The sequence below is a fragment of the Herpailurus yagouaroundi genome, unplaced genomic scaffold, assembly GCF_014898765.1.
Source record: "Herpailurus yagouaroundi ecotype Mexico unplaced genomic scaffold, PumYag 221, whole genome shotgun sequence".
NCBI classification, from domain to species: Eukaryota; Metazoa; Chordata; class Mammalia; order Carnivora; family Felidae; genus Herpailurus; species Herpailurus yagouaroundi.
The window spans coordinates 7,711,821-7,724,389 of NW_024412452.1; positions in this window are offsets into that span (position 1 = coordinate 7,711,821).

Below are 12,569 nucleotides of genomic sequence, written 5' to 3' on the forward strand. Positions count from 1 at the left end.
GAGCTTGATTTACTGCTTCAGGGAGACTTTCACTTGATTTTTGATAATGGAGGGAATCTGATGGACAGTGACTGAGGTGGTACTTAGTAGATCTGCTCTGGCTACCAAAACAAAATACCACAGGCTGGGTGGCTTCTATAACAGAAACCTACTTTCTCAAAGTTCTGGAGGCTGGAAAGTCCAAGATCAAGATTCCAGCAGTTTGGTTTCTGGCGAGATCTCTCTTCCCGTTTTGAGTATGGTCACCTTATGGCTGTATCCTCACACAGCAGGAAGAGAAAATGGGCTTTAGTGTCTCCTCTTCTAAAAACACTAATCCTATCAGATCAGAGCCCCACCTTTATGACCTCACTTAGCCTTAATTACCTCCTTCCAGATAGGTATCTGTCTCCAAATACAGTTGCATTAGGGGTTAAGGGCTCAGCATGTGAATTTGGGGGAGCAAAATTCAGTCCATAGCAGACAGGAAACCCATCAACCAAACAAACAAAAAAACAAAACCAGCTACAGGATACCTACTAGAATGATCCAAATGAATATATATATATATATATATATATATATATATATATATGGAAAAGACCCAGTTTGTTCCAGCAGGAGAATGCTTGAGGGGAAGGCAGGAGTTGAAACTCTGAATGCGCCTGAACTCTAAATATATTTATAAGGAGAAACTATATGGTTTACTTTGTTTGAGTCACATGGAGTATTAAAATATCTCTTAATAAGGTCATTGAGAAAGTTAATTAACTAAGTTTTATACAGGATTTTAGTGCTTTAAAGGAGATCTATTACTTACAAGAAAACATTTCCCAAACTGGTTTTACACTAGTCCCATGATGCGCTTTGCATAAAAGGGTTCCAAGGTCAAGTAACCCTAAGGGAAGGCTGCATTTTTTATCCAAATTCTCAGATATTCTCAGTGCTCATTAATATATTAAAAGCTTTCAGAATTCCTGTAGTAAAGAAGCTGTTTGAATTCAGTATTTCCCAATATTATCAGATTGTGGAATATTCTCCATTGAAATGATAGCTATTGAGAATCTATAGTTAGTTTTCCACAGAAAACATTTAGAAACACATTATATGTCTAATGAAGGGCTATATGTCATAGAGCTCACCTAGGGTGGAGAAATAAAAGTATTAAGTATGGGTATAGATTTCTGTATAGATTTCTAACACCTACAAATGTAACTCTCTGGAATATCTCCCACTCTAAGAAAGAAGTATTTAATTTTTCATCAAAAGTAAATGTTTAGAGCTTTTGATCAGAGTTTATTATGCAAAACAATTCATAGAGCACCAATTTCTACATAAGCTGAGTATCTTAGTTCTCAATATTTTATCATAGTTTGAACAAAACTGAGATAACTGTGTTTACTTACCCTTTGAAATTAACCTAGAGTATGATGAGTCTATAGAGTATTGAGATCTTGGAAAGCATAACAGAATTATGGAATAAACCAGAGAATTTTAGAATTAAAAAGAGATTCAGGTAGGAAAACCTTTCCTGTCTTCACTAACTGAGATGACTGTAGCATAAGTGGGAATGTGCTTGCTCTTTTTTTCAGATGCTAAAAAATCAGGATGGATAGTATGGGATGACAGCTTTAACTTAAATATATTCATTCAATAAGTATTTAATAAGCATTATTATACGCCAGCCACTCATCTTATGCTATTAGAGATTATGGCATCTTCAAGTGTATTTTACAGACAAGAAAAATAGCTATTATATTCCATGATAAAAATGCTACAATATGAAAGAACTAGGTATAACTGAAACACATACTAGAATGACATAATTGGCGAGAATGGAGATACCACATTGAAATTTGGTAAGATGGAAAGAGTATTCCATGGGGTTCAAACAGTCAACCTGAAGTAAGAACATGAACATTTCAAGAAACTGGATTACAGTAAGCAAGGAGAGAGGTAGTAGACAGTGAGTTGGAGAAGTAATCAGAAGCCAGATCTCACAATGTGGAGGCAGCTACCATAAGGAGTTTGGGCTCTAACTTAAAGAGCGTAAAATTTTACTACCAGCAACAAGAGGGTCACAGATGGATGCTAGTAAGAGTAGTAAACATATCATTTTGGCTTTGATATGAGACTGGTTAGGAGTCCACTGCAATATAGCACTTGAGAGACAATGTAAGGCTTATGTAAGAAATACCAATGATAAGAGCAGAAATAATTAAAAGGATAGTTTAATATTTGTAAAGTGGTTATTATGTACCATGTGCTGTTTCAAAAATTTTATACTTAATAACCCACAACAATCTTTTGAACTAACTATACTTACTGTTGTTAGATCCATTTTACAGAGGAGGATGTAAGGAATGGAGAAGTTAAGTTATTAAGTCATAGACCTGGGCAAGCTGAACGAAATCCTGAGTGCTTCCTCCCTTGGGGCCAATGAGAAGTTCAAAGCCCCAACTCATACCCAGAAACTCGCATCCCAGCTCCACCATGTTACTACCATAAATCCCAAGTCAGTCTCCTTTCTCTGCTCTCAAGACCATTTTTGAACCAACCTGGGTCTGCCCTTGGGCTGGTTCATTTACATGAGTAATAAAGCTTTTCAGACTCTCTTGGAGCCTGTGAGGTACCATCAGTTTCAACATCCATGCCAAAGCAAAAACCCAAACAGAATGAACATTGTCTGTAGGTTATCAAGACTTATGGATCCATCCTAGGGCCCATAAATTGTCTAAAATATTTAATACAAATTCCTATAACAACAGCACTTAGTTATGGTCATACTTTTTTACATAGCATATTACATCATCAATATTTTTTCTCCTTTCATAAGGATGATACTCTGGCTCCCTCTTTTATTCCTCACTGGTAAATTTGTATGTCTGAACTAATATGTTTATATCTTTTTCCTGGTAGGTAAACAAATTAATGGACATATACATGGACCAGAGAAGCCTACCTTTGAAAAGTTGCAATGTTCTATCAACTTACCAAATGAAAGATTCTACTTTCTATGTAGAAATGTATCAAATGTTGACTAACTGCTTCATGGGTGAAGTAATTTTCCTTTTCAAGGATATATTTTTTAAAGACCTTGGTAACCGAGCTGGCTCTCATATGTTCCCCAGAGTACTGTGGTGGAGATTATGCTATATGTTCACCACATCATTTTCCTCTCTTGTAGAGCACTGAAAGACTACAGTGCCAGTACTCCAAATGGTTAAATTTGATAAGATGATTGGGTTCTTGCCAGTATAAAAGTGTGTGGAAGTGATCTGCTATTTGGAGCCTGAGATGGTTAAAAAAAGGTGGGGATTCTCCATTCTCTTTCTTTCCTGCCCATGTAGTTGGTGGAAAGATCCTGGCTTCCTGAGTTATATGAAGGCAAAAGTTTCAAGTAGAGTCAGCAAAACACACCCAACAATGCTGGTAATTCAAATCTTGTCCAAAGCCACTGAAATTTCAAAGATTCTATGATCATTGCAAAACTTAACTTACTATGGCCAATACCAAAACCTGAATGACCATGAACAACAATTACTTTATCAAGTAAATATGAGGGGCTCTCTATTACTCTAGCCAATGAAATGCCTTTAGCCAATTACTTTAGCATCAAATGAGACAAATACTAAATATTTTAATGTAGTGCTACAGTGTTTTTAAATGTTATTTTTTATAACAATTCTTTTTTTTTTTCCACCCTCAAACTCTCTTGATTGCTCTCACCCATCCTGTGGTCACACTTACTTTTCTCAATTTTCCAGTTTTTTTTTTAAAGCTCTTTGTCTTTTTAAATGTATCTACTATGTTACCTTTTTCAAAGAATACCTTGCCTTTTGGAATCTACCTTCTTAATATGAGTACATCAAAAGAAGGACACAGGTACCTTTGCCATGGCATTAGAAATTGTCCCCAGAGCGATCACAGAACTTGTTTAATAATGTATCCTTGAAAGTAAGATAAATTACTTTGCCTGGAGTATGTCTTTAATTTGTATATGTCTATTCTCAAGATCTTATTACTTATTTCAAAGAGCAAGGTAAATTGCCTGCATGTATGCTAATGAACTAGCTATTTGAAATCATAACTTCTTTACAATCAGTGTTGTTGGATCCCTCAGGATTTGAAGTACTCTTACTGGCTAAGTGTGGTTTTATCTTACTCTTTCTGTAGAAATTTGGGAATTATTGACTAGCTACTACATGGATGAAGTAATTTTCCTTTTCAAGTACATTGTCTTTGTGAAAATATGTTGCCAGGCTTGTATAACCCTTCAGTTTCAATCCGTTTTTAGCAGAGAACAGTACAAACACATAAAAAATGGAAACGTCAACCCCGGCAGTAATGTGGTTTCTTCAAGGTGTGGACAAGCAAATAATAAAATATAATGCTCTGTTTAGTTATATGTGGCAACTATTTAAATTGTCTTTAATTTGTTTCTAAGTAGTTGCTTTCCAAAGCTAGAATTATGGATGCTTTATAAATTGTGGTGTTTACTGAAGCACATACATCTGGGTATTGCAAATATAGAAGTAATTTTTAAAGCTATGACTTCTCCTATACCTTTTTAGATTGAATCACAAATCAGTGATAGTCTTTCTGTTGATCAAGGTTCTACTTTATTTAAATTGAGATTCTGAGTACTAAAATAGATTCACATTGAATGTTCTTTTCTTCCTCTAAACCCCTGCTATTTATTTGTACTATTTATTTGGTGCTTAATCAGATACAAGTTTATAGACTTCTTTTGTTATTGTCTTAGGTTTTTATTAATTCTGTATTGTTATTTAGAATTATTTATAACTCTTGATTCTCTACCAGGCTTAAACCCTTAGAGAACGGGATTTCTATGCCACATAAAGCCTACTGCGTACCAGAATGCCCCTAAAAATTGTTTCATAAACTATATAGCTAGTAACCAACGCCCATTTTACATAGTTCTGTAAACCTGATAGATGCGTGTACCCAGAATGTATGGACAACCCAGCATATGCATACCCACATGCCCACACACACAATGATCATGACTAAGTCGTGATGCCAAGGATATTAGCTAAAATCTTAGAATTTGTTGGACCAAGGCAAGCAATGATGGCAGCATTTAAAACTATCCCTTGTTTTAATGGTGTGAAGAATATCTAAATATTTAAGCATTGAATGAGTCATAAAAATTTTTGTCAATGAAAAAGTAGGCCAAAATGGCTAAGAAATAGGAATTAATCCAAGCGGATCTGGCCACAGTGGGAAGCAGCTTTCTCATCTCACATTGTTTGCTTTACAGAGTCTAATAAAAGGGGGATTTAGTAACCTACAATGGTCCATCAGCTGTCAGTTGGCTGGTGAAATGATAAATGTCTTAATGAGAGAAAGATAATTTTCCACGGTACCCCTGACAAAAGTGTGCTTTCTCTGCTACAAAGTTCGTAGTAATTGACTGACTGATTAGCATTTAGAGAGGACAGTTTCGCACATTTTTATATGTGAGATTGAAACAAATTTTATTGATTACCTTCTAAGTAACAGAGAAGGCCTTGAAATCCCATTTTTTGCTTACTAAGATCTTTCTGTTTTCCTCCCCAGAAATGATTAGAAATTTATCTTTCACCAAATACTTAGATTTTAACTTGACTATGTACAATGAAACTATATAGAAGATGGCTAAGTCCTGCAAAGGACCACAAATGCCAGTTGAGCAACATGGAATTAAATTCTCCATCAATAATGACCTCTCAGTGTTACTCCACTAATACTCAAGGGGCGCCTGGGTGGTGCAGTCGGTTAAGCGTCCGACTTCAGCCAGGTCACGATCTCGCGGTCCGGGAGTTCGAGCCCCGCGTCAGGCTCTGGGCTGATGGCTCAGAGCCTGGAGCCTGTTTCCGATTCTGTGTCTCCCTCTCTCTCTGCCCCTCCCCTGTTCATGCTCTGTCTCTCTGTCCCAAAAATAAATAAACGTTCAAAAAAAAAAAAAAAAGAAAACATAATACCTTCCAGATAACCATCTTGATCAGGATCATTGCCACCAGAGATGTGTGGTTGCTCATATCACAACAATGACAAACAAACGAGAAGGGTTCAGCTGACACATGAGGCAGTCACAAAAAAGTACCGTTTCCTCTCCCATCTAACTTAGGAGAAACAGACACTAGGAAGCACGTTGGTGATGCCTGATGTGGAGATGACACTTTTGCTCCTCTGGCTTCCCCTCCACATATTCAGCCTCAAGTTTGGGATGAGAAAATAGTGGGGTGGGGGTACTTTTATTTGTATGTATAATTGAATTTTTTTAATGGAATGGACTTTCTTTTACTTACCATAGGTATAATTATGCAACTGGGGCAAAATATCATTAAAAGACATTTTAATGGATCGATTGGTCCAGAGGAAAAATGCTTTCAGTTAGCAGTTTGGGAAAATAAAATGATTTCGTGTCTAAACTGCAAAAGTAAAACATACACATATATTGTTATATCTGGTTCTGGACCTTCTAGTCAATTTCATTAAAGTATGTATTCATTGGTATCAAAAAGCCAGCTACTGGAATCATTGTAGCTTTATCGCATGATAAATGTGTGCGTTCTCATCGTTAATATTCTTCTGAAATGTATGTCAAGCCAAAGTTCCTCCAAGTGTAGTGCCTATATCAGCAGCAGCAGCATCACCTGGAAATGTGTTGGAATTGCAAATTCTTGGGTCCTGCCTACCAAACCTGCTGAATTAGAAATTCTGGGAATGAAGCCTAGCAACCTGTGTTTTGGCACGTCTTCAAGGTGATTCTGATGTACTCTTAGGTATGAGAATCACTGTTCTCGGCTATTTTTCTGCTTATTTTGGCTACCTTCTAGTTGTTTATTCACTCACCATTATGCTGATGATAAAGCCATTTTGTATTATCTTAGGAGAGTGTAGGTTATGTTGCATTAACAAACAATCCTCAAATCTCAGTGGCTTAATTTAGCACAGGTTTCTTTCTTGTTCATGCTACATGCTCATGGGCTGGCAGAAGGGTTTGCTAATCATCAGCTATTAAGAGACCCAGAATGATGGAGCAGCCACCATCTCTGGTGTTGCTGGTTGTCTTGCAGAGCTAAAAACCAAAAACTTTAGTAACCCTCTAGAAGGGAAGGAAATCAGGAGTCATAACAACGAAGCAGCAACTCTACATGTGGGTAGGGCTATCAGAGAAAATAATGTGCCTGCCTTTCCTCTTGGAGTATAGCTCAAAGCAACCTTCTGTTCAACATGTATAAGTGTCTACAGAAATCCAATGTAGTATTATGCTTCCAAGTCTTGTTTATCACAGATTCATCAGCATGGCATCATGACTCTCAAAAAGAAGTGTTATGACAAATTTACTGCTTTTGGCCGTGAAATTTACATTTAACCACACTTTCAATTTTGCAGCATGTACATTTGTAGACATGCTACTAGAAGAATTAGTTACTAGTGGCTTTTATACCATCCCTGTCAATCTAGATAAAATGGCCAAGACTTGGCCATCCATTGAACCCTTAGCAGTCTCAGATCCATTTGGCATCAGCTTCTAATATGACATAGAACTCTCTGATCCAGAATAAAAGGATGTGATGAGTATTGTATATGACAATTTGAGCATTACTTGATACTTCCGTCTAGTGATTAAGTAATCCAAATACATATACCACACACACACAGTCACAAATACTCCAAATAGTCCACTGCGTTAACTGATCCAAGTTCATCAAATGCCATATGCAATTATCTTTTGGGTCTCTTGTCTGGACAAAATATTAAATAAAAATGGTATTTCAGACACTGGGGTTGAGATAGAGGAAACAATGATGAGACAAGTAACATACTCAAGACAAGGCATCTCATCACTTATTATTGATTAAAGGGCACAGACTTAGTGAACTATTGTAAGTTAATTTGGCATTTCTTTGTCAAAATGACTGTAAATAACCTGTTCCCTAAATGCCCTTGAAACAGCCATATCATTTACTGGTTTCCTCATTAGTTAATGATTAAGTAAAATGTTTCCATGTATTCATTTGATATTTATCTTGGAGTCACAATTTATGTTTTTGAAAAATATACTGTAATAATATGTGTGACTCTAAAACAAATGAAATTCTTAATGCTTGAGAGTTGTCCTGTTTTTGGAAGACTCATTAAACAGAAGACTCTAAAATACAGTTCTATACTCCTCCTACTCAGGAAGAAAAGATTCAGTCCAGTAGGTAAAACATACACTTGTAAAGGTAAACATGGCCTAGAGTAAGGAAATGGATCCCAGCATAGATGCTCAAAGATGTTTCTTGCCTTTGAGACAAACTATGATTTTCTCCAAGGCTATAAAAATTTTCATAGATTCAAGACATCGGATCTTAGTGTAATTCAGAAGGAAGCCCAGAAAGTACAGACACTGGGGCAAAGGGATGGATGTCTGAATTGTACATGTACGATTTTCCAATTGACTCCAATTCTTTCAAAATAAATGCCTTGTTCAGAGACACTGGAGGGGATGCCTCATAGATTATTTGAACCTTTTTACACCATTCCATCTTCCACCCCCAAGATCAACAAGCCCACTTATTAGTGAAGAATCCATCTGATATTTCTCTCAAGGTGACAACAACAATTTGTGTGTGAACTGTGAGATTATATATGCTGGTGTCAAGGGTCAACTAAATAAGGCATATTTTTTACTGGTTTCCTCATTAATTAATAAGGCTGACAAGCACAGCATATTACACCATCCCAGAAACTTAATTAATATTGCATATATCCTTTAGAGGACAAACCCACTGAGGACAAAGTCTTAGTAATATAGGTAGAGTGCACTGAATTAATTATTTCCTATGGCTCTAGGTAAGAATTGTCCTAAAGGGACAATCTGATGTTTAAGAAGATGATGTGGAAGAATTGTGTCTCCTTTTTGTAGGAATTCTCTTCTGCAGAGATTAATGCTTTGAGAGGATTTCTATATAGGATGCTTGGAAACCAATCTGTTATAAATCAAATGATAGGTACTGAGATTTTGAGATCAATGGTGGTAGAGTGGCTAAATGTGTGAACTCTGCAGCCACTTTACCTGGGTTCAAATCTTGGCTCCATCCCTTAATGGACTTTTATTGCTTTATGAGGCAAGACATTTAAGTGCCCACTGCCTTTCAAAGCTCTCGGAGGGGTTCTTATCTAAAGCACTTAGAGCAGTGCCTACTACATAATAAATGCTTATTGTAATAACCACGTATTACTAATATTATTCTGTTCCACACCAGAATTACATGGTACAGACCCATGGTGAACACATGGTTTCCTGGTACTGGTGAACTGAGCAAAAATTGGTAGGGGGCTGAGGTTATCAGGGGTGGGATGACAGAATAACCTAGTATGGGACTCACTTGAAATTTCATGTTTTGTCTCCCTATAAGTTTTTCCTGTTTAAAGACACGATCCTATAGAGTCATGGTTGTCAACTTGAAATGGTTTTGCCCCCCACTCCACCAAGGGACATTTGATAATGTCTGTGGACATTTCTGATACCATAAATGATGTATGTGGAGGGTTGTTACTGGCATCCAGTAGGTAAAGGTCAACAATGCTGTTAAACATTCTATGAACTAGACAGCCCTTCATAACAAAGAATTATTCAGCCCAAGACGTCAGTGGTGCCAGTATTAAGAAACTTAGATATATAGTGCTTTGATTTGATCAAACACCTATGGATTAGTGAAGTCAGTATATAAACTAATTAAAACTGAAGCTGATACTGGGAAGCTCTGCTCTGGGACAGAGATTGAATCAGTGGTGATTCATTCCAGGTGGCCATAGAGGTCTGGAGTCTCCTATAGCAAATAAGCAAAAGGAAGCCTTGAGTTCCCAGAGATAACTGAATTAGTGCTTAGGGGTTTGCTACCAGATCTGGCAATAGAGGCACTCATAGATCATTGTTTTCCAAACTGCAGCTCACTGTCCATGACCCACTAATGAAACCACTTGTCACATTTTAAAAATGAAATAGAAGAGAAAAAAGAATAGAAGATATTAAACGGGATGCTATTATGATGGGAATTGTTTTATGCGACTTTAAAAAAACTGTCTGTAAAATCAATCACAATGAAAAACATATTTCTTAATATGGATCACAGCTAAAAATGAGTAAAAATTTTTGAGACTTGGTTTCCTTAGCATTCCCAGTTTATAATTTAATATTTGTCCTCAAAGACCTGGTCTTCATAGCCTGCAAGTAAAATTAACATTTGGTGCCATCTGCAAATTTGTGTAAGAATATATATATATTTAGAAAAAACAGAAAGACTACAAGAATGTGGGATATCATCCAAAGAACAATGGTAAGTAGTTCTGATGGCAACATTTACTTTTATTTTTCTGAACTGCTCAAAAGTTCTATAATGAATTTGTTATTCTTCTAATCAGAAAACACGCACACACTTACATACCACATGAGAAATCTTGCTATCATTTAAGAAAGCTGTTTCTGGGGCGCCTGGGTGGCGCAGTCGGTTGGGTGTCCGACTTCAGCCAGGTCACGATCTCGCGGTCCGTGAGTTCGAGCCCCGCGTCGGGCTCTGGGCTGATGGCTCGGAGCCTGGAGCCTGTTTCCGATTCTGTGTCTCCCTCTCTCTCTGCTCCTCCCCCGTTCATGCTCTGTCTCTCTCTGTCCCGAAGATAAATAAACGTTGAAAAAAAAAAATTTAAAAAAAAAAAAAAGAAAGCTGTTTCTTACGGAAGAGTGATGAGGAACACACATCTTAGTGGGTTCAAGAGTACATGTAATAAGAAAGTAAGTTGTTGAAAGTGAAGGAGATAGCACATGGAGGGGAAAACTAGAGAAATTTTGGGGTTTTGATTTTAAAAGAACTCTGTAGGTTCATAGGCTAAATTCAGAAGACAACTCCAAAAGAAGGTTTCAGAAGTGAATTTTGAAACTGACACTTTTTGGGGCGCTTGGGTGGCTCAGTCAGTTGAGCTTCCGACTTCAGCTCAGGTCATGGTCTTGCAGTTCGTGAGTTCAAGCCCCACGTCGGGCTCTGTGCTAACAAAACAGCTCAGAGCCTGGAGCTTGCTTCGGATTCTGTATCTCTCTCTCTCCCCCTCACCTGCTCATGCTCTGCCTCTCTCTGTCTTTCAAAAATAAATAAATGTTAAAAAAAAAATTGAAACTGATATTTCTTGATAATTTGTTTGGGTCTCCAAATACATTATTTTGAAAAATCATGTTCACTTAATTTTATAAATTATTCATTATTGTTAAAAATGTAGCAATTTCACCATTAATAATCACATTATCTAAATACTTAGAGGAATAAATATATGTTGAATGACTGAAATAAAAACAAAGAAAATTCTACAAAGCCTTATTGCTATTCTTTCTAGTCACAGAAAACTACAATAGATCACTTTGGAGCTCAGTAGCTTTAAATGAATTTACAGGAATTAAAATATTTATGGTAAACAAAAGTTCATAAGTATGTGGTAATGTGTAAAACACAAATTATTTATGGACTATTATACGAGATAAATTATTTGCAAATATTTATAAACTATTCACAAGGCACACTAACCTTTTGAAATAATTTATCAAGTAACAGAATACACAAAATGATGATGGGTAGCAAATAAATCCCTTGTAAAATATTTACAGTGTATCAGTTGCACTAATATTAATTAATCTATTCATTACTTCAAGTAATTGGTAAGTGATTTACAAATTAGTTGTTAGCCCGACAGATGAAGCTTTATGACTTGACACAAATACGTCTGAAGAGAGTATTAGGGAATCTTCTTTCTGGATCTTCTTCCTTCATTTTCCTATTGCAGACTGAGCACAATTATTATAAATTTAGGCTGTAAAAGGATCATTAACATGTGAGAATTAGTTAGCTGGAAATGGATCAACAGTTTGGTAAATGGATCAAGAGTAAGAAGTCCTATGATTTCCAGTAAAGAGAGTGAGTGGCCCGGGGCACCTGGATGTGACTCGGTTAAGCGTCCAACTTTGGCTCAGGCCCTGATCCCACAGCTTGTGAGTTTGAGCCCTGCGTGGGCTCTATGCTGACAGCTCAGATCCTGGAGCCTGCTTCAGATGGATTCTGTGTCTCCATCTCTCTCTCTGACCCTCCCCTACTTGTTCTCTCTCTCTCTCTCTCTCTCTCTCTCTCTCTCTCTCTTTCTCTCTCTGTCTCTCTCTCTCTCTCATTGTCTCTCCCTTTCTTAAAAGTAAATAAACAATAAAAACAAGAAAAGAAGAGAGTGGGTGGCCCAAATCACAGTGGCTTATATCACAAGTTTATTTTTAACTCATGCTGTAGATTCAGTGTATCTTTACTGGTATTCTCCTCATTTTGGAACATAATCTTGTGGTTCTCTCACATTTATGAATGTCTTATGAGAAGAGGCACTGCTGGAATTTGCTCTGGACTATCTTTTCAAAGTAGTTTCTATGGTGAGCAGCCTAGAAAGATAGAGATAGTTTCTCCCTCTGAAGCAAAGGGAGCTCTTGTCTAGGGTTCAGTTTAATAGTTAACTTTTCCCTCCAGGGAAAAGGTCATGGGTTTGTTTCCATCCATTATAAAAATTTTGAG